This window comes from Camponotus vicinus, unplaced genomic scaffold, assembly GCF_025532165.1.
Source record: "Camponotus vicinus isolate PSW18456_S1 unplaced genomic scaffold, iyCamVici1.0 SCAF_1, whole genome shotgun sequence".
Taxonomy (NCBI): Eukaryota; Metazoa; Arthropoda; class Insecta; order Hymenoptera; family Formicidae; genus Camponotus; species Camponotus vicinus.
In genome coordinates this window covers 39,002,371-39,020,818 of record NW_028141945.1, presented here as the reverse complement: position 1 = coordinate 39,020,818, position 18,448 = coordinate 39,002,371, and the positions used below count along the sequence as shown (strand labels likewise).

Below are 18,448 nucleotides of genomic sequence, written 5' to 3'. Positions count from 1 at the left end.
GGCGATGATTAGTATCATAAAGCAATGTATCCTATCTTTAAATCTCTAATTGTTTTTTCAATCTTAATTGTGATTCAAACAAAACTTTAACTCGTAAATTAACACAAGGATTTTCAAGATAAATTATATAAATATATTTACGAATCAGATTTAATCTAATGTGTATATAATAATTTATTTATTAATATTAAGGGTTAAGAATATATTTTCAAAACATTTTACATGTTTTCCTGTCAAATGTATAAAAGCTATAAAGTAGATGTCTTGACCATCGAAAGCTACAAAGACGACTCTGAGGAAAGGACAAGACATGATGGAGGATAGACGTGGATGTACGATCCGAGAGAACATAGACAGACATCGAATAGGCGATTCATTCGGTTCGTGTGTGTCTTTTGTGCAATTCTCTTTTCTCACCCCTTCCAATCACAATACGTCATCAGGTACGTGATATATCATGTCTACGAAAAAAAACAATTGTCGAAAGACGCTTCACTGGAATAAAATATTGCGTCGTTGCCATTTTCGTTATTAAAATTTAATTAAAAAATTTTCTTTCTTTCTTAAATACTTGTCAATTAATATTGCACGCAATACAATGTCACAATACAATAAAATATATTTGCAATTTTAAGAAATTTATTTATTTGGTATATTTTTTATCTACGATCGAAATTTTTTTGTAATATCGCGTGTTATATGAAAAAATAAAAATAACGATCAAAAGAGAAGAGGTTTCTCCTCTCGGATCGTCGCCATGGAGGAAAGAGGTCGTCGGGTCGGCCGAGGGAATCAATAGCATTTTCTACGCATTCGGATCGATACCGGGACCCGCTTTCGCGCGCAAATCACGTTACGTGATACATGTAGACGGTTGCATGTGCGAGGTAACAAAGATAAAGCGGCAAACTTCTAATCCAATGTAAAAGAATAGACGCTCGAAACGGGAAAGAATTGGAGGTCTATTAGAAATCAACTTAATCCAGAGGTAAGAGAGAAAATAACTGAAAATGAATTACTAGAATCGTCGCAATTGAAAGTCTTAGTTTCCTCGATATCCACCTGAATCACACGCGCACACGCACCGTTGCACGTGGCGTATGGATGCAGGATGGTTGCGCGACCTTGCGCGACCTTGTCGGTGACCAGAGCGCGAATGTACGTACGGTTTTCGCGATGAATGGCAGCCGACACCATGGCGAGGTGAGGTAAAGTAAGGCGGCGCTCGAGAGAGAAAGAGAGAAAGGAGAAGAAGGAGGAGGAGGAGGAAGAGAAGGGAGAGGGAGGGACAAGTCGACCTTTAACGATCGCGATCGACGACTCCATCGAGAACGTTGAATTACGTTACAACATTCGGGGGGGATTAATTAGCCCGCGAAAGCGGAAAACGCCCAGGGCGAGATCGTATTACGCGGCCGAGCGCGTAACGAGACGATCGCGTTGCAACGCACGTAGAAGGATGCTCGCGATACCTCCATGTCGAATTAATGATTTCGACGATGGATGATATTTCTTCAATTTTAAGCCGATAATAATTTTTTGAAATTATCATATTATTATAATAATAATTATTATTATTTTATATTATTATAGATTATTTTTTGCAATTATTATTATTATTTTATAATCTTTAGAAATTAATATAAATTAATATTAGCCTAAGCCGATATTACATTTGTCGTACGACAAATTTTTTGAGCACGTTGATTGGCTGTGGGATAGCAATTTTTTGAATCTTTAGAAACTTTTTATTCTACAGCCAATCAATATGTTTAAAAAATTTTGTAAATGTAATAGCGTGACGTCAAAGAAAAATTGCGTACGACAAAAATTTTTTTCCAAAATTGATGCATCGTTAGCCCTGCTGCTCCTCTCCTGATGCTCGATTCGAAATATCAATCAAAATATCAATCTTCTTTTTTCACTCGCGACGACTTGAAAATCAATTTGTCGCATGAGCGATTAGTAACATAAAATCCAGCAAGATACGTAATAAGGAATAAATAGGTGCGTTATTCCGTTCGATCGCTCATGCGGCAAATTGATTTTCGCGTTATCCGAAATTTGATTTTGCGAGCGAAAAACAGAGACGGAAATAAACACCACGACAAGGACTAATCGATAATATAAGCCTTGCAAATTTAACATAAACCAATTCTACGTCACGAGCTCTCGTACATATATATCGTCGTAATCAAGAGTTCAGATTAAGTTCTTTTTGAAATCCTCTCTTTGATAAATCTTACGTTTTCAAGAGCATTTAAAGTTCGAGTTTTCAAAATATAGCATTGCCAATGACATAATTGATAATGTTTAATGTTAAAAAAAGCTCGATATTAATATTCATCCATGTTTTACTTTTTTTTATACCAAGTCTATTACGACACATACACACACACAAACGCAAAAACGAGTTTTATCCATTTCTTTATTCGATGCAACCGCTATCGTAAGAGTGTCGATGTCTTGATTTTAGGAAGAGAAGGAATCTGACGCGAGGAGGACTCGCTGGCAGGCATAAATGAAGACCATAACAGTGTACACAACTGCGTTCTCCGAAACGCGGCGCACACGTATAAAAAAACCAGCACCTCCGAATATCGAAGGCTCTCTCGTTCTCGTGTTTACTTAGTCGCTCCGATACTCACATGACGATGAGCGCGGCCTTTTTCTCCTTTTTTTTCACGAAACACGCGCGCGCGTGCAGGTGTATGTACGTGTGCAGGAAAATCCCAAGGTATATGGATTCAACGATGGCGCCGCAAAGATTAAATTCGACATTCATTTAATGCGAACGCGGTAATAGATACGTAGATCGCGGGTGCGAGATTGTTAAAAAATTAAAATTATCAAGTCGATTAAAATAACAATTATTTAGTTATTATTAGTTACAATTATTTATGTAATTTTAGTGATTTATAGTTATTTTTGTAATTTGAATTAAAATTATTCTTTTAAATTTCTGTACATTTCGATAGAAACGATTTAATTAATGTTAGTTCTTTATCCTCGCGTTACCGATTCCGATATCAGTTTCCAGCAAAATATTTAATTCGCGTGTTGAAATGACGTAAATAAAAGTCGCGCCGTAATTGGCATCCTACTACCCACGTGAGTATGCAAATACGATCCCGCCTGATGGTTGTTGCTCGATTAATCCATTTTCCGCGAATTCGAGTGACAAAAAGAAAGAGGAAAAAAGGTTGTTATTTCCTCGCCTAGATCAGCGAATAAAATATTATTCACGAGCGTGAAAACAAGCGGTCAAAAGCTGTTTTCCCACATTTCACAACCGCGATATTTCCCGTTGACATTGCGCGCGTCCATTTATATAACACATTGAAACGGCCTGTTCTCGCTTCCCAATATCGGCTACGCATAAATCTCCAGAGGAGACGTACGCCTTTGCACGTTCATCCTACAAGTCATCATCGCGTCAAGTCGCCATGCACGCACGCCTACACGCGTGCGCGTGCACGCGCGCATAACGAACCTCGCGCGTTTGCGCTGCATCAGCGATTCTCAACCGATGCGCCGAGTCGACGCGTGGCGCATCTCCCGGCGCGCACAACCCTCTTTCAATCTACGTAAACATCGATCGCGAAAAATCGCCGCGTGGTAACAAGTGCGAGAAATATTACGTAACTGACGAGTTTTAAAACTCGCGACGCTACGAGCGGCATACATATTTCATGTTGCTCGATGAAAAAGATATTTTTATTACGTCGGACGATAACCAATCGCGGTCGAATCCACGAGCTTGGACGCGTCTTCCGATTTGTTGTTGTTGTCGAACGTGACGAGATATCGATAATCGCGCCAATCCTGCGCCATGTGCGCGCGCGCGCGCGCCGCATTCTCGCGAGCGCGAGCCGCTCTCATGGCCACGCGTTGCGTAATCAACGCGACGGAGTAGTCACGCCGCGCCGCGCCGCGCGAGGTACAAAAGGAACGACGCGAAACGAGCGCGCATTCGCTCGCGAATACCGCTGCGCGTTTCGGAGACTGTAGTCCGCGGATTCGGCCTCGGTCGGCCTCGGCCGGCCTCGGCCAAAGTCGTCTCCGACGCGTTTAACTGTCTTTATTCCCCGTCTCCGTCTCGCGCCCGCCTTCTCCCTCTTCTCCTTCTTCTTCTTCCGCGTACTTTGCGAGGATATCGCGCGTTTCCGCAAAGACGGACCGACGACTGACTTTAGCTCGTCGCGACACGGCAAGATTATTCGCGTCTCCTAGTTTCCCCTCCCTTGTCTCTCTTTATTTTTAATCATTCTCGTATTGTAAATTATTTTAAATTAAAATATAAAAGTATTTTTGCTTCCACAATCACGTGGATTTTGTTCGTTTCTTACAAAATATAAAGTTGTAATATGCGTTTGTAACCGTCTTTATTCTCCGAAATATATCAATGTTTTAATAAAACACGTTTCACGTCTCTCTTTCTTTCTAATCCCTTCTTCCCCGTCTTCATCTAGGCTACTCTTGCTGCGCGCAAAAAGGCGAGAGATACGGATCGATTAGAGAAGCATTCCGCTGAATCAGCGCTCAAGGATATACATGTCCGGTCGGCGAAATCGCACTCGCTGCCGGGATTCCGTCACGGTGCAACCCGCGCCTCTTATTTCTCTCTTCGTTCTCCCATCTTCCTCCACCCCACCCCATCCACCCGGGTCTCCTCTGTTATCCTATCGCGCGCGCGGGGACAAATATTACCGCGATTGCGACATCCGCGCGATTCCTCGAGTCGCGATTTACGTGACTCGCAGCCGCGATAGTCGCCTTCGCTCGCGCTTACTCGGCGACGGGGACGCGCGGGGGAGGGGGGAAAAAGTGCGAGGGTCGCGAGAGAAGCGGACGCGGCGGGAGGCGAGAGGAGGAGAAGGCGGCGAGGACGCGCCTCCGGAGACGACACACACGCTCGTCCTAGAACGGGGTTGCTGCATCGATCGACCGAATTTCGACAGCGGAATCAAAGTCGAATTCGACGAAGCGCGAAAGGAGAGACGTAGGCTGAGGAAAATTCAAGCGCGTGCCAAATTTCACCCTCTTGCCAAATTCATCGTGGCTCGTATATTTGCTCGTCCTTTGCCTCGAGACGTTTCTCTCTTTGCAACGCGATTTAAAGTCGAGTCGAGACGCGAGAGAGCGTATATTCCGCAAAGTGTCTCGCGACGTTGTCTTTCGATCGCGCGACTACGATAATCGCGGCAAGGAAGGATCGAGAGTGTCGTCAGCGGCGCGATTACGCGTCGTTAATTAGCAATTGTAAAATGGTCGACGAGCGACGCGAAGATTCCTTCGATCGCGTAATTTCTTTGCAAATTTTCTATCGTCGGAAATCTCAAGATAAATTATTTCCTCCTTTACGATGCGATATATCTTTAGAGTTTGCCTCCAACATTACACGTATGCATGTGTATGTGTGTGTGTGTGTGTGTGTGTGTTATTTATCGATATGCGATTAATAACATTTTAATCATCATCGTTGACCGAGAGTCGTCACGATCGTTTCTCCATCTCTCCTGTGGGACTGCGATAATAATAATTCGAGGGGAAAGAGGCGAGGGGAGAGGGGGGCGAGTGCACTCGGATATCTGTTCCTAGTCGCATCTCCACCCACTGGGGGAGTGCCAGGATGTGCTTGGAACGATGGCTCGGTACACATTCTTGAACGCGCACGCCTGCAAGTGTCACGTGTACGCATACGAGGTGTCCGCGCAAATTCCTCGACGGACGTCGAGTCGACTTTTACGCGTTACGACAAAAAAAAAAAAACGTTCCGTAGAAGCCGCCACGAGCGTGAAAAAATTTATTTAAATTTAATTTTTTCTCGCTCCACGAGCTTAATATGGGATATCGAGTATCGCTTCGATAATAGTCGCAAAAACATTAAACGCAGAGACCTTACGAGGAGATATACTTGATCTTTGTTGGCGGGAATGATGATGTTTGCGGCGATGAAATTTCGCTGCCACGCAACCGTGCTGTAGACGGAGCAGGGCGGGGTTTCCCGGTACACCCTGTATATCCGATGTGTGTGGAAGCGCGTCAGTCAGCGCAGGCAGGTACTGCTCATTCCGTTAGCCACGGCGTGCCACCAGGTACGGCGGAGTTAACGGAGAATTTCGCGGCGCGAGGGGAGCCGCGGGTCGCGGGCCGCGGGCCCTGTCGGCACAACCGGGCACAACCGAGCATAGCCGTGTCCCACATTTTCGAAGCTTCGCTCGTCGCTCCTCGCGAAAGAGAAGCACGAGGCATTCCCGATTCGCACGCTCGCCTTCGCCCGGGATTAACCCGAGATTAACTCTCGGGTCTGAGAATGCTTACTCCGATATCCGAGTATCTAAAGTATTTGTATTAGATGTATACGGCGCGGTAACTATATCCCCCGCTACAATATAGAAGCCAAATGTTGGTAGCGAATATCAAAATAGCATCTTCTTGATAAGTCGGATTATTTATTTTTCATCATCAATCTATCATTAATTGCATCAATGTCTAAAGAGAATATTAAATATTGAAATTTATCTCTCAAGTATATGAGTATAAAATATTTGAAACTTGATGAACAAATCGAGCGATGTATTAATCGTTAATTAATATTTTGAAATACCGATACTTGTAGAATATCGTTAATTATATTTATTATTAATAGCTCTCGCGCGTGCACGTGTATATACATATATATATATATATATATATTGCGGATAAAAAATTGGTACTCGGATATTGCAAAGGAAAGAGATTCATAAATTGCCGATTTAAGAATCCCTCTCCGAGTCGCCCTCTCATGTGCGGTCGTTGCCGAGCGGCCATCTTTGTGGCTCCGCATCCCGCTCTCTCCGCCGAGCCTCCGGCAGTCCTACATCTCCCAGCCCTCTCTCGCCCTCTCGCCACCCTCCCGTCGACGGCGATGACGACGCTCGACCTCGCCGCGCGCATTGGCGCCAACCCCGCAAAATTTTTTTTCAATGCCGCGAAAACTTTGCAAACTCGCAAGGGCGACGAATATCGAATAATTTCAAGCATCGACGGATATTTCGTTCGCATTCACGCGCGTGTACGCGTGACGCTAGGCGACTACGGCACCATTTTTGACGCTGGAATCCTAACGTTAATGTTGAAATTTTGTTCGACGCAAGTGGAATTAATTGAAACGCTATTGTGGGAAAAATAGAGGACTTTGACGAGTTTTCCTCGCGCCGATTGCGACGCCGTCGTGCATGACGCTCGACCTCAATGAACGCGTCAAGGGGAGGGAAAAAAAGGATCGCAAGAAACGCGGGCGATCCGCGAAAGGATGTCGCGATTCCGGTGACTGAATGTTGCACGAGGACGGGGCACGGCGGTCGGGCAAAAAATAAAAGAGCGCTCGGGAACGACGAGGGCTTGGGGATTCAACAAGGGGCGGTCGAGCTGGGGTGGGCAACGGTGCATGGATCGAATCGTTTTATGAGAACGAAAAGTTGCGTAGAAAATTCGGGACGCAATGTCAGATCCTTGATTTTGTATGGAAATAAAATCCGCTCGACATCGGCAAATTAGTCATTAAGCCTACAAATTCATCGATCCGTGAATTCTAGCATGGAAATATTTTTTCAAATATTTTAAAGGTACTTGATATAATGTTGCAATATTTAAAAGAACGAGAATATTTTAAAATGTTTGCTCCGATAATCCCTTACTTTATATTTTCTATAAATTTAAAAATGTTTCGAAATTATTTTACGAAAAAATCGTAGGTATATTGAAAATTAATTTTTCAAAAATTATTAATTTTTAAAAAAATGTAAAAATCTGTAAAAATTATTATATTCTGTATTTTCTCTCTGTCTCTATCTCTCTCATTTTTTTTCTAACAATAAGTTTAAATGAGAATAAAGACAAGAATATTTTAAATGGAAAACATTCCAAAAAAATTTTCCAAGAATGAAAAGTTTGTAGGAACCGGATTTTTCTTTTTACTCATGAATATCCGTCCCGTCAGGGACGCACTGTCATCCTTTACTTCTTTCTTCCCAACTTTGGTTTCTATGAAAGGTTTTAGAAGCTGCATTTTTTTCAGAATAGTAAGAATTAGAATAGTAAGAATTTCTAGCCGTTTTTCCATTGAAAGAGAATATCCCCTGAGAATTGGCAACGTTCCACCTTTTCTTTCTTCCCTGTTGCTGCTTATTATCCGAATCCGACCCTGCGCAACTACTAGGCATAGCAGGTGTAAGTGGGGCACGACGGTGCGACACTCATTTGAAGCTTCTAGTCTCGCACGATGTTGCGAGAACAAGTGTACGCATATACAAATGCAATAGGGTTGCAAAGTCCTTTTCTCTATATATAAATGCAAGGACAATGAGATTCGGCTCGAAAAAGCGATCCCCACGAATAAATTCTTGCGTCTCTCTACGACTTCTCTTTATTCGTGCCGAGAGAGGGGAGCATTGTTAGGGACAATCGACATCCCTCTGAATATCACAATTACAGAATAATGTACCACGAGCAGTAATTGCAACGCTTGGAAGGCCGCATACAGGAATGAAGTGACATCATTCGAAAAATCGATCGACTAATTGAATCAAGGATCTAGACGAATGACGAGAAAATCATGTCTCTGTCTGCATGAAAAGATGTAACAATTACATCGAAACAATCGCATGGATAAACTGCTTCAAAAAAGTTAACGTTACCTGGATTATGAAATTTACAGCAAATAGCTAAAGCTAATTAATTTCCCTAATCATGCAAATTTATATAGAATGCTCCAAATTATTCATACTTTATTTTATTCATAATTTTCCGATTTAATTCAAATCTTTTTATAAAGAAATATCATCAGACACATTCCTTATTTTTCTAATTAAGCGTTTTAACGTTTAGCCACTATGGAATGGAAATTTTTTTATAGCTCTTTTGTCTCTCAAGTAAAACGTATAAATAGAAACGGCTTACAAAGTACATTCGAATAACGGTTACGAGACAATTGTGTGTTCCTTCATTTATCTCCTTTCTTTTATTTTCTGTGCCGATTTCCACTGCGCTCGTCAAGATACATTACATCTATTACAAGAATGCCAGTCTTGGTTGGCATTCTTGCCAACTCGTCAAAGATTTTATTTAAAAAAAAAATGGAGTAAATATGTACGATTATGTAAACTGCTAACAAATTATGGAAATGAGAAATATAATTAGATTATTGCTTGCATCTGTGTACTGAATTTTTTTATAATTAGGAACTTGTAATAAATCTAATTTGAATATGCAATCAGAGAAATAAAAGTATGATATTTTTCAATATATCCATAATATATTAATAATTGTTGAAAATAATAATATGCTATACATATCTAACTTTGATGGCAAATAATGTCATATATAATCGATTTCAATAGATTCAAAATTTACAAGTACATGAATGGTAAAAATAAAATTTATATACAACTCGTTTAATAAAATTCTTTGGCATACTATTTACTTTGCGACAAGTTTCTCACACTTTTGAATTATTTCTTTGAAATTTCCAATTTGTAAAATCTTTTAAGAATTTATGCCTACTCATCCCTAATGACATCAATTTACAGTCATTAGGGATGATTAGGAGGAAAAGTTGGAAATAATATCAAAAGTTATCTTTTGATTTCCCTCAGGGCGATAAATAATTTTTATAGAAATATATTATCACGACGAGTTTTGATACGATGATTAATATATACTTGTTTCACCAAAATTACATTGGAAATTAACTTGTATTTTTTTTGTAAAAAGACGTTATATCCGGATTAAATTGTATGAATAAAATATAAGTACGAACACAACTTGGAACACTCTACAAGTTTGCACGATAAACGAGAAATTAATTTTAAGATAAAAATACGGCTGGATTCAATAATATGGATATTAACATGATTCAGGAATGTAGATTAATTAACGAAAGGAATCGGTAGAAGGATGTGTAATACAAGCCACGATTTCACAATTTACCGTAGAACAGGAAAAAGGAAACCCCGTCGGGCGAGCGGACTCTTTATAGTCGGGATACACGGAAACTCTTTTTCTCGGTTCAGGGAACACCCCCAGTTCTTTCGTTTCTATTTCGAACCCTGCATTACTTAAAACACGAATCAAATAATCAGACGTATAAGTTACAAAAAAATTCAGAGCTCCAAAGCTTGCTGTATTTAAAGAATCGAGCAAATCAAAATTTCAATATAAATAATATCAGTACAGTTTGGCGGAATATTGACGGGAAAAAAACTTGAGAAATTCCTGAAACGATTCTGGGATCATGAGATTCTAAGAAATGGCAAAGAGAGGGCAAATGAATCAACAGGAAGCTCGAATTCCCGCGATAAACCAAAGATTAAAAGATCGTCGTACTCGATGCGTGACGAATATTAACCCTCTATGCTATTTGTCTACGCCCTTCCCCAGTCCGTGACCACCATCATCATCGTCGCCGCTATAATTGGCGCCGTTTCAACCCCTCGCGGGTACCGCGATAAAATCGTCACGCTACTCTTAATCACGAAAGAGCGAGAGAGATAGAGATAGCCCGCAGGAAGTCGCATGTAAATTCTCATCGGAACGCACGTGGGTACGGTCGATGTGTCGACGCTTCGTTGCGTGCACGCACTTGTCGCCCGCGTGCATCATCGCGGTCCCCTCCCTCCCCCTACTTTTCCCCTCCGGCTTTTCTTTGCCACGATACTACTTTTCGAATCTAATACATTTTTTATAAAATCGACGCACCCCACAGTCCTCGAGTGACGAGGGTGTAAAGTTGTATATCGAAGGAATATTTCATGATCTCTTTTTCGTAGTGTCTTTCTCCCTCTTTAATTATGAAAACGTTAATATAAAAAAGTTTCAAAAATAACGTACACTCGAGAGAATATATTATAATAAATTAAAAATTTATTTTAATTTTTCACAAAAATATATCTAGCAAAGTAGGGCCTATCCTCTCATTTTATTTCTTCACATAATCTCTCGACAGATTCGCGCGTTATGTCAACCAGCATGACAAATAACGTTGCACTGCAATTTCGCGAAAATAATAATTTGCTTTTCTCGTATGTGAAACGAAGAAAGAAAATCATTGAGGGAAAAATTTAAGTCTACTTGTTACAATTGAAAAAAATTTATCGTCGAAGAGTGACGTAACTCTTGATAAAAATTTAATTGTGTATAAAAATTGCAAATATTCGATGCATTCCGGTATACATATTAATCACGTGGTCGTAATCTATGCGACGTGACGAAAGAGTGAGTTTTTTCCCCCCCGATATTCTCACACTTTCGAATAAAAAATTCCATATACCGTATATTCATCGTGCTGGAGAAGTTAATGACGGAAGCGATATTTACGTAACTATATACGGGGTGTCGCATTATCGGCACTCCTCTCGCATGAGAGAGGCGTGGCGATAGTTCCGTAACAACGCGTGTGCAATAAACACTCGAAAACTCGTGTAAAGACCCTTAGGGTTGCGTTGTGAAACGCGGAGCCAAGTCCAATCTGTGCTCGAGAGCATCTAATCTTTGAGATAACGAGAATCCTTGTATCGCGATAAGTTTGAATAGAACGACGTAGAGACAATACGTGTATTTATCGTCGTAAAATTTCGGTTTCGAGATTAGAGCGCTACATTTGCGCCCGCTTGAACGTGTTTCGGCGAGAGAAAAATCTCGTTATACGTCAGAGAGGAAAGAAAAACGTGGGACAATTTCATTTTCAAAAAAAAAGAAAAATAATAGTCACTTTGACAGTTCGCGCCACAAATTCGCGCACACTTTTCCGCGCACTCTTCCTTCCTTATTTTCGACGCTGGAAAAATCGCGACGCGTAGATCCCTGACGCGTTCGCGATTTCGCACACGGACGCGTAGAAAATGGAGAGGACTCACCCACACACCGGCAGCACCCCGCCGTGACTCACGAACACGTCGCGCATCCACACGATCGGGGCTCCTGTTCGGGGCGGCGCACACAGGTTGCACAATCGTCGTTATCACCACAAAGTCGTTGCGTCGCTCGACTTAATTACTCGGCGCGACGAGGCACCAACGTCCGTTCGCTCGTCTGCCCCCTCTTCGACGACGATGACGCGAAGGAAAATTCACAGCGCCGAGTGAAACACGTGCTCCGATAAACCGTACGTCGAAGCACACCGAGCACCGAGAACGCCCTCGCGAAATTCACCTGTTACGACGACGAGAATATCAGGGCGCGAACTAGAACGAGAGAAGCGACGAGACGAGTAGGATACGCGTGTTCGTTTCGCGAGGAAAGAAAACGGAACGGAGGCGAAGAGCGAAGAGCACACGAGCGCGTGCACGCACGCGGTTTCAATGAGCGAGACTGACTGCGAGGGGGAGGATGCTCGGCGAGCGGACGGACGGACAAACGGATAGAGCGAGCGGAGCCGAAGGCGGCCGAGCCGCTCCGAACCGAGCCAAGTCGGCCTCGACACCCCGGGGCGTATCGGCGCCTATGGGCAGCGCCGTAGTCGACCGCGAGGGAGGTGAGGCCGGAGAGGGGATGACGGAAGGGGTAGAGAGGCGCGGAGGAGGAAGCGGAGATGGGGAGGGGACGGGGGAGAGGGATTTACGCAACCCTCTCCCGAGCGAAAATCCACGTCGAGAAACACGCCGTCCGTCGCGATGCGCCGATAAGCCACGTAGAACCCTCGGCCCGCGCTCTCCGTCTCTTTCCCTCTTGCCGCCGAGGAAGAAGCGGGAGGAGGAGGAGGAGGAGGAGGGAGAGAGAGAGAGAGAGAACGAGTTCTTTCTGTATCGCAGTTTTGCTTCGTGGAAAAGAAACTACCACGAAACTAACCTCTTCCGTTCTGCCCCGCCGACTCGCCGCTGCTAACCCTTCCGACGCAGCCACGTAGGAGCGCGCGCGGCGCGCACACGCATACGTATAAACACGGACACGTATACGTATACGACACTCGCGAGCCGAGTACCGTACAAGCGTAGTATCGTTCACCCAGACGAAGAAAACGAAGAACCGAGACGAGTACAAGGGTCGAACGTGGAGACGAGAGGGCGAAAGGAGGGAAGCGGATCGAGGGCCCGGGGAAAGAGGGAGGTGTATACGTGTCGCGCGAGGGAGGAAACGAGAAAAAGATCGTCTGGCCGAGCCGACGATATCGATTCGCGAGGGTGGCTCGAGATGGCAACGACCCTGCCGCGAGACGTCCCGAATGTCCCGATCTCGAGATCGCGCTCGTTTCGCGAGGGCTGCCACCGGTGCCACCGCCGCGAGATACGCGCGGTCTTCGCGACACTCGAACGCGCCGCGACCCGTCCTCGCCTCGTCGACGAGAGCGAGCGAGACGACGATACAACGATGAAAACGGAGCTAAATACACCGCCTGGTAGCGAGGCGCGGACGCGCGCGCCACTTGCACTTACCTTGACATCCTCGCGACTCGACTCGACTCGATGACGGCGACGACGACACGAGGCGAGAAGAGAAAAAATGAGAGGCAGAGATCAGTTTCCGTGGTGCGCGAAAGGACGTGCAACTTTGTCCGTGCGCAGCACTAGGACGCCATGTCAGCAAGTCGAGGCGCGGACGGACTCTCGGGGCAGATACGTGCGCGCGGACGACCGCTACACGTACACGCCGCGCGCTACGCACACTCGAGTCGGGCGACGTGAGCGAAAGCGAGACGCGAGACGCACGCACACCACGTAGCCGACCAACCCGCGCCGGGGAATTTCTGCTGCGCCACCGAACGGCCGTCACGGAACCTCGCCTACGCCCGCCTAGCAGCCCAGCCACGGCCGTGTCTTCCACTCGTAGTACCCTTCACCGTCGTCGCGCCGCACCACGTCGCACCGCACCGCACCGCACCGCAACACACCGCACCGCAACACACCGCACCGCACCGCACCGCTCCGTAACGCAACGGGACGTAACGCAACGCAACGCAATAGCAGCGAGCGCGACGAACACCCGCCCGAATCCGAACGCAAACGCTCGCCTCGCTCGCTCGCTCCTCGCTCGCGCGCCCTCGTTCAACCGAACGAACCACCGAGCCGACGACGGCCGACCCGAACCGAACCGAGTCCGATCGGGCGCGCTCGGCAGCCTCCCGCGAGAGCGCAAACTTTACCACCACCGCCACCTAGAGACGAGACGCGACGCGACGCGACGCTCCCCTCCGCGTTCTCTACCCTGGTGAGCTCTCTCGGTCGCTCCCCCACCCCCGCACCCTACGCAGCGCGCTACCGCTTCCCCCGGCACCCCTGTCTCGCTAGCGCTATCTCGCTCGTCGTCTTTTTCTCTCCCTCTTTTGCGCGCGCGCGATGACGCGGGTCTCTCCGTCGCACTCGTGTGTGAAAATTCCCCCCGTCTCTCGCACTTTACCCTTTCCATACGTTGCTTCTTCCTCGCGTTAGCCCCCGAAAGGAACGGACGATTCGTCTCCTCTCTCTCTCTCTCTCTCGTTCTTGTTACACCTAGTATCGTCCTTTTGCGAAAGCTACACTTTACCTCTATCTTGCTTCCCCTCGATTCTCACCCTCGGTCATTCTCGAAAAGGGGCACTTACTTTCGTCCCTTTGTTCTCACGCTTTGAGTCGAGCGCCCTTTCCCTGCCCCGCGACGCCTTTGGCTTTCTTTCCAAACGCACCCTCGTCCCTCCACCTTTGCGATTGCATTCTTGCACTCGCTTCTCGCTGATGATATTGCTTAAAAGTCCAACATTGGACGAAACGAACAAGAATCATGCGCAAATACAACATCAGATGCCGTTGATGAAATTTTAACAAAACGCCCCAAATTTTGTAACGTTACCCTTTGACCTTGAAATTGGCCCAAACTCGAGTCGACTCTGAGAAACTTTGTCTTCTTCGTCGCGAAAGTGTTGACCATTTCGGTAAGGGAAGGGAGGGATGGGGCGAGGGTCAAGGCGGAGAATGAGAGAAGCGAAGACCAAAGTCCTTTCTCGAGAGAAAGACAGGGTGGGGATGGATCGACCTCGAATATCGCAGGGATGCACGGGAGAGGGATGCGACGAGGTGATTCCCCCGCCACCTCTATCCCCGCGGGACAGGAAATTCGCAAGCGGACGGACGAGGGAAGGAAGAGAGAGAGAGAGAAAGAGAAAGAGAGAGAAGGAACGGTGGTAGTGTCGTCGCGGGTTAGGAGGCGAGAACGCGATTCGCGCGCTTGCGCATTTTTTCCGCCGCCGCCACCGCCGCCGACGCGAAATCTCTTTGCAACCAAAGTTGAAGTTGTTCGCCAACCTACCCGACCACTGTTGCGTGTCTGGTAATCTCTACCCAGCTCGAGAGTCCCACCGATGGTTTCGATACTCCTCGTCGGAATCCCACGTTGGCAACGAAGGCGGCGCTCTGCCGAAAACACACTCGAATAGCGTGCGTCGTCTCACCAGCGGAGCTGCTATGCTGGCAACGAGACACGTTCACCCCGACACGCGTGCCTCGCGTCGCAAACGTACTGCCGTCGCCGCGACTTGGTGACGCGCGCCTTCTCTTTCCTCCGTTCTGCCCCCTCTCACCCTTCGGAGAGCGCGTTTAACAGGATGGTCACGCCGTTTCGCGCGGTTCTCGCTATACGAACAAAAACAAGGGCGGCTGTTAAAGAGAATACGCTCTAGCGCGACATGTGTATATTTATCTTTGTATTTACATTGCTATATATACATGTACACATCCATGTATATCCTTTGTAGCATGTGTGCGAGGGTTGTTCGCATACGCATCGATAGCTGGCCAATACAAATGTGCGGGGCGAGATACCATGGGAGAAACTCCACGGGGCTTTTCGGTCGACTGATAAAAAGACACCGAGACTGGTGCCTTGTCGCGATGAACGAGAGGCGTATAGTCGGACAAAAAAAAGTGCCTGGAAGGAGAAGCTGCAGAGAGAGACTCTCGGACAGAAGCAGCGGCGGCGGTGGTAGTGGTGACGGACGGGAGCGTCGTTGGCATGGAGGGGGCGAGGACGACGATGGTAGTAGTCGGGGGGTAAAGGGGTAGACGGACATGTAGACGATGTGGGTCGGGGTGAAGGGGCGTCACCACCGCCTCTGCTGCCGCCGCCGTCATCGCCGTTTGACTCCTCCGACTGCTGTTGCCGATTGTCTAGTGTCCTTGGCTCCGCTCTAGCAAAACTCTAGCTAGTTCTAGCTCCGAGTGTGCGCGCTCGTTCGCTCGTTCTCTCTCTCTCTGAGAAACTCGACTGATTCTCCTACTCTCCATTGCGCCTACGGTCAGGGCTGTATCGCTCGGGGCTGCTTCGCCCCTTCCATCTCTTCTCCGTCAGCTCACTCCTTCTCGGTATCCAGCTCTCTTTCTCTTTTTCTTTCTCTGTTGCAAAAGATTCGCTTATTACATAAATTTATGATCGAGGGTTAATGTTTATGATATTTACTATAATCTATTTTCTTTTTTTTCCCCCTTCTCTTATTGCAATGTATATTGTACATTTTTCTTTTTATATTGAAAAGTTTTGTGATATATAGGAAAGTACTTGTATATATAAAATAAAGAATATAAGAGATGTTTGCTTACAAACATTTATCCGCAATGTCCAATACGACGCGTACCTGTTTAGAATCCGAGTCCTAGCCGTGATGCGTCTAGAGAGCTTAGAAACTTGGATGGGAGAAGGGATACTTAAGATTAGGCGAGCAGAAAGGGGGGAAGAGAAGTGATAGCAATGGCGTCACCGCTTGCGCGCGCGAAGGAGTCGGAGGAGAGGAGGGAGAGGGCTGTCTTCGCGTTAACCGCGGGGTGGAGGACTGTGGCGGAGGGGCGGGAGGACAGAGGGACCAAGAAGTACTACACGTGTCGCTGTAGCGCGGGATGTTGACCCCAAATAGCTTTTTTAACGTGACGTAACCGCGAAAGGGTTGAGAAACGGCCGTGGCGACGGCCGACGCGACTTTGCCTCGAACTCGGGAGAAAGAGAGAAAGAGAGAGAGAGAAAGAGGAGAGAGAGCCAAGCCTTCTCTCGCGTCTTACCAGGCCTTACCTTGTGCCTTGCCTTGCCTTGCTTTGCCTTGCTCGGCTCCTTGCCTTCCAGCGCGGCTCCCCGTTATATATGCGCGCCATAACGATCCTTTCGTACTTTGAAACTTTGTCTTCGCGATGATTGGCGTTTGAAAAATACGGTCGATTTACTCTGAAAGAGAATTTTTTTTTTAAATTAATCATTTTGATAGAGTACGTAAATGTGCAAAATGTATGCTTTCAATTCCCTTCATGTACATGTTCTTGATTTAGAGCCTTGCCGAGAGTATCGGAATTTTTATCTCAAGATCATTGACCCTCGGCTCTCGAAATGATTTGAAATAACTTTTATTAAAATAAACAGAGTAAGCGAGATCTCTCGATAGCGATAACATCTATAAAGATAATATCTATCTAATCGAATATACATACACGCACATGAAGATACAAAAATGTCTTATATTAGAAAAACAAAATAAATAACAGATTTCTTGTTAGCGCTATGTTAAAAGAACAACGATGCAATTTATTTTTAAAAAATCAAATGCGTGCAAAAGTCAGATTGCGAATTATCAAGATTGTGCTTTTACGAATTATTTATTAGCATCTATATTTCTAGAATCGAGCTAGCATTCACGAATCGACGACGATATGATGGACACGTGCGAATTTGCATTTACAATGAGTGCAAATCGAGATTAGATTCTCGATTAAAGATTGAATCTCGGGTCACCGAGGGTGGCGCATCTCATCACACATGATTGCAGCAAAATGTTTTGATACATTTACGGAAAATTAACATGACAGAATCACCAAAGAATGTGGATGGAAAGTAAGTGTATGCGCATGCATAATAGAAAAATATTACTATACACACATATAAATTGTACAAAATATTGAAATAAAAATATAAGTGCTATTTTAATGCTCTTAAAGTAAAATTTTTGTTTTTTCAAACTGAGATATATAATTTAATTAACATTGATGACATCGCAAACAATTATTTAAAGAGTCCTCAAGAAAAGAAGAAAGAATTAATAGGAAGAAATGTCCCTCCCCTGTACTCTTGTAGAAAGGCCAACAGGAGAAACGGGCTGATATTAATGTTAAATGTTAATGCCATCGCATAACCGCGTTCCGCCAACGACCTAACGGGTGGCGTCCTATATATCGAATGTCTTCTCTCTGTCTCTTCTTCCTCAATGGTCCTAATTAGTGTACACATAAGGTTTGTGTTACGACACGCCGCACCAGTGCTGTTCCAACTGGGAACCATATGCGACAGGGGAGAGGGGTTAAGTATCGTCTTAACCTCTTTACAGTGTTGTTTGAATTCTCCTCGAATCGATGTAATCCAATAGCGATCTCTCAACGACCCAGTGTCAACGACACCAATCGTGTGGGGTAATTAAATGTGAAATTCGCAAAGTTTTCACATTGCTCCTTAAACAATCAATCTGATA

General features: G+C 45.3%; 1 protein-coding gene and 1 long non-coding RNA gene across 8 annotated transcripts in view; one reads left to right on the top strand and one right to left on the bottom strand.

Moving 5' to 3' along the window:
* Positions 1 to 15,569, bottom strand: part of Ttk (zinc finger and BTB domain-containing protein ttk) — a 46,995-nt gene extending 31,426 nt beyond the window's left edge. The window contains exon 1 of one of the 7 annotated variants that reach the window (XR_014437149.1): positions 11,898 to 12,788. The gene's annotated coding sequence lies outside the window, so the exon portion shown is untranslated. Of the gene's footprint in view, positions 1 to 2,648; positions 4,638 to 11,897; positions 12,794 to 13,412; positions 14,052 to 15,258 lie in introns of those variants that run through there. The other 6 variants (XM_083091066.1, XM_083091058.1, XM_083091083.1 and 3 more) reach the window with 6 other exon arrangements.
* LOC145966828 (uncharacterized) lies at positions 208 to 17,862 on the top strand. Its single transcript, XR_014437183.1, has 3 exons — positions 208 to 443; positions 728 to 988; positions 17,605 to 17,862. It is a non-coding gene; the product is annotated as an uncharacterized LOC145966828 (long non-coding RNA).
* The last annotated feature ends 586 nt before the right edge of the window (positions 17,863 to 18,448 follow it).